At 47.8% G+C, this 3886-nt stretch overlaps 1 pseudogene; it reads left to right on the top strand.

Annotated features, from left to right (window-relative positions):
• Window positions 1–2734: 2734 nt before the first annotated feature.
• LOC108513952 (60S ribosomal protein L19 pseudogene) lies at window positions 2735–3339 on the top strand (annotated as a pseudogene).
• The last annotated feature ends 547 nt before the right edge of the window (window positions 3340–3886 follow it).

Genomic DNA, 3886 nt, shown 5'->3' with positions numbered 1-3886 from the left:
TCAGCTTAGCCAATATGGTGAAACCTCCCCTCTAATAAAAACAAAAAAATTAGCCAGTTGTGGTGGCAGGTGCCTGTAGTCCCAGCCACTTGGGAGGCTGATGCAGGAGAATTGCTTGAACCAGGGAGGTACAGGTTGAGGTGAGCCAAGATCAGCACCACTGCACTCCAGCCTGGGGGACAGAGCGAGACTGTCCCCCCCACAAAAAAAAAAAACAAAAAAACATATATATATATATATACACACACACACAGACACATATATATATATATATATGTATTCATATATTTATATATATATATTTGTATATTTATATATGGCTATTTAAATACTACTTGCTGGCCAGGCACAGTGGCTCACGCCTGAAATCCCAGCACTTTGGGAGGCCAAGGTGGGTGGATCACCTGAGGTCAAGAGTTCGAGACCAGCCTGGCCAACATGGTGAAACCTCATCTCTACTAAAAATACAAAAAAATTTAGCCGGGCATGGTGGCAGGTGTCTCTAATCCCAGCTACTTGGAAGGATGAGGTAGAAGAATTGCTTGAACCCGGAAGGCGGAGGTTGCAGTAAGCCAAGATCGTGCCACTGCACTCCAGCCTGGTGACAGAGTGAGACTCCATCCAAAAAAAAAAAAAAAAGAAGAAGAGGCAATACATGCCACTTGCACTTGTATCCGTTTTCTATGGCTTTCTGCAGTTTGAATATGTTGTGTCTGGGTGTGAATTCTGTATGTGTTTGTTTTTTGTTTTGCTTGTGTATGTGTGTGTGTGTGTGTGAGTGTGTGTGTATGTGTGTCTTTCTATTTCTGGTATTTTTGTTGTGGTTATTTGTTGCTATTTATCCAGATTAGTGTTCTCTAAGTTTCCTGGATCTGTGGTTATCTGCCTGTCATTAATTTTTTTTTTTTTTTTTTTGAGGCAGAGTCTTGCTCTGTCACCCAGGCTGTAGTGCAATGGGCAACATGGCGAAACCCCATCTCTACAAAAAGTACTACAAAATTAGCCGGGCATAGTGGTGCGTGCTTGCAGTCCCAAATACTTGGGAAGCTAAAGTAGAAGGATTGCTTGAGCCTGGGAGGCCAAGGTTGCAATGAGCCGAGATGGTGCCACTGTACTCCAGCCTTGGTGACACAGCAAGTACTAGTAAAAAACAAAAAACAAAAAACAAAAAACTTGAAAGTCGCCACTCTTATTATTTCATTATTAAAATTAAAAAAAAAAAAAAAAAAACTTGGACAAACTGAAAATCGATGAGTTTTCTTGCAGTTGAAACTTTTCTTGAAGTTCTCTGTGATTTCAGAGCCCTGAGTTTTCAAGGCAAAGCTCCACCCGAAGTCAGGAGAGACAGGAAAACCTGGAGAATCCCAGCGACATCTGCAGACCCGGAGCAGAAGCCACAGGAACCGGAACTGGGAACACAGATGGGAACTCGGATAAATTGCTAGAGGCTGAGTGTGGACTGGCATCAGAGGGACAAAATCCTCAAGTCTTCAGGCTAGGGGGTGCTCCACACTTTCATGGGTTTCCCTCCAGTAATCCCACTTGATTCTGTCGAAGATCCGGGGCCGGGAGCGGTGGCTCACGCCTGTAATCCCAGCACTTCAGGAGGCTGAGGCAAGTGAATCACGAGGTCAAGATACTGAGACCATCCTGGCCAACATGACGAAACCCCATCTCTACTAAAAATACAAAAATTAGCGGGGCGTGGTTGCGGATGCCTGAAGTCCCAGCTACTCGGGAGGCTGAGGCAGGAGAATCACTTGAACCCCGGAGGTAGAGCTTGCAGTGAGCCGAGATGGCGCCACTGCACTCTAGCCTGGCAACAGAGCTAGACTATCACAAAAAAAAAAAAAAAAAAAAAAAAAGATCCCACAGGCTCTGGCTGCGGTGGGGGTAGAGATCCTTGTGAAAACACTCAAAGCCTTCTAGCCAAGGCCCCATTCCAGGGGGAAGAGCTTTGCTTTGCCAGAGCCCATCCCAGGTAGGGGAAGGGAATACTCCTTCTAGCCCCCTCCATCCCCCTCCAGGCTTCGCAGAGAACAAGCACAGTGCGCAGGAGCCAGGTTGCAAGCAATTAGGTCGGGAAGGAACGTGAGCCAGAGAAGATAATAAGTAGCGGGGGGAAAAGTGACGCCCCTGCCGGGATACTTGTGAATGTCGCAGCCCCAAGATCCAGGCCCAAGACAGGACTGACGACAGAATGTTCCCCCTCTCCTACACCTCACCACATCTACAAGCTGCGGTACAATCACGGGAGTCACAGGCGACAGAACTCAAGGCTCAGACCTCCCAAAGTCAGGAGGGAGACAACAATGAGGACAGTAGAAGACGTGGAGCCTCTGGCACCTGCAGCCGCAGCAAACACCTAACACCGCCCACCTCCTAGAAAGAGGATAATCTAGCCTGGGCCGGACGCAGTGGCTCACGCCTGTAATCTCAGCACTTTGGGAGGCTGAGGTGGGTGGTCGCTTGAGCCTAGGAGTTCGAGACCAGCCTTGGCAACGTGGCGAAACCCCATCTCTACAAAAACTACAAAAAAATTATCTGAGCTTGGTGGCACGTGTCTGTTGTCCCAGCTACTCGGGAGGCTGAGGTAGGAGGATCACCTGAGTCTGGGAGCTAGAGGCTACAGTGCCACTGCACCCCAGCCTGGGCAACACAGCAAGACCCTATCTCAAAAAATTTAAATAAATAAATATAAAATGCGATCGAGCGCTTTCCTTTCGCTGCTGCAGCCGCAGCCATGAGTATGCTCACACTTCAGAAGAGGCTCGTCTCTAGTGTCCTCTACTGTGGCAAGAAGAAGGTCTGGTTGGACCCAATGAGACCAATGAAATTGCCAATGCCAACTCCCGTGAATGCCAACTCCCGTCAGCAGATCCGGAAGCTGATCAAAGATGGGCCCACCATCCTCAAACCTGGGATGGTCCATTCCCGGGCTCGATGCCGGAAAAGCACCTTGACCCGCCGGCAGGGCAGGCACTTGGGCATAGGTAAGCGGAAGGGTACAGCCAATGCCTGAATGCCAGAGAAGGTCACATGGATGAGGAGAATGAGGGTTCTGCGTGCCGGCTGCTCAGAATCTAAGATTGATCGCCACGTGTATCACAGCCTGTACCTGAAGTTGAAAGGGAATGTGTTCACAAACCAGCGGATTCTCATGGAACAAGTCACAAGCTGAAGGCAGACAAGGCCCGCAAGAAGCCCCTGGCTGACCAGGCTGAGGCCCACAGGTCTAAGACCAAGGAAGCACACAAGGTGGTCCTTGAAGAACACCTCCAGACCAAGAAGAAGGAGATCATCAAGACTTTGTCCCAGGAGGAAAAGACCAAGAAATAAAAGCTCCCCCTTTGTACATACTGGCCTCCGTTATTATGTGGATCAGCCATTAAAATAAAACAAGCCTTTAAAATAAATAAATAAATAAATAAATAAATAAATAAATAAATAAATATAAAATGAAATAGACCCTCCTCACACTAAAGGCCTCTTGACCTTAGTTCCTGTCATCTGATACAGTATGTCTAGATTTCAACAAAAAATTTCAAGGCATGCCAAAAGGCAAGAAAAAAACACAATCTCAAGCCAGGCACCAAGGCTCACGCCTGTAATCCCAGCACTTTGGGAGGCCAAGGTGGGCAGATCACTTAGCTCAGTAGTTCAAGACCAGCCTGGCCAACATGGTGAAACTCCGTCTCTACTAAAAATACAACAATTAGCCGGGTGTGGTGGTGGGGGCCTGTAATCCCAGCTACTCGGGAGGCTGAGGCAGGAGAATCACTTGAACACATGAGGCGGAGGTTGCGGTGAGACAAGATCACGCCATTGCATTCCAGCCTGGGCAATAAGAGCGAAACTCCATCTCAAAAAAAAAAAACAAAAACAT

Source organism: Rhinopithecus bieti, unplaced genomic scaffold, assembly GCF_001698545.2.
Source record: "Rhinopithecus bieti isolate Rb0 unplaced genomic scaffold, ASM169854v2 scaffold_31823, whole genome shotgun sequence".
In the NCBI taxonomy this organism is placed as follows: Eukaryota; Metazoa; Chordata; class Mammalia; order Primates; family Cercopithecidae; genus Rhinopithecus; species Rhinopithecus bieti.
This window is presented reverse-complemented; position numbering and strand designations above follow the sequence as displayed.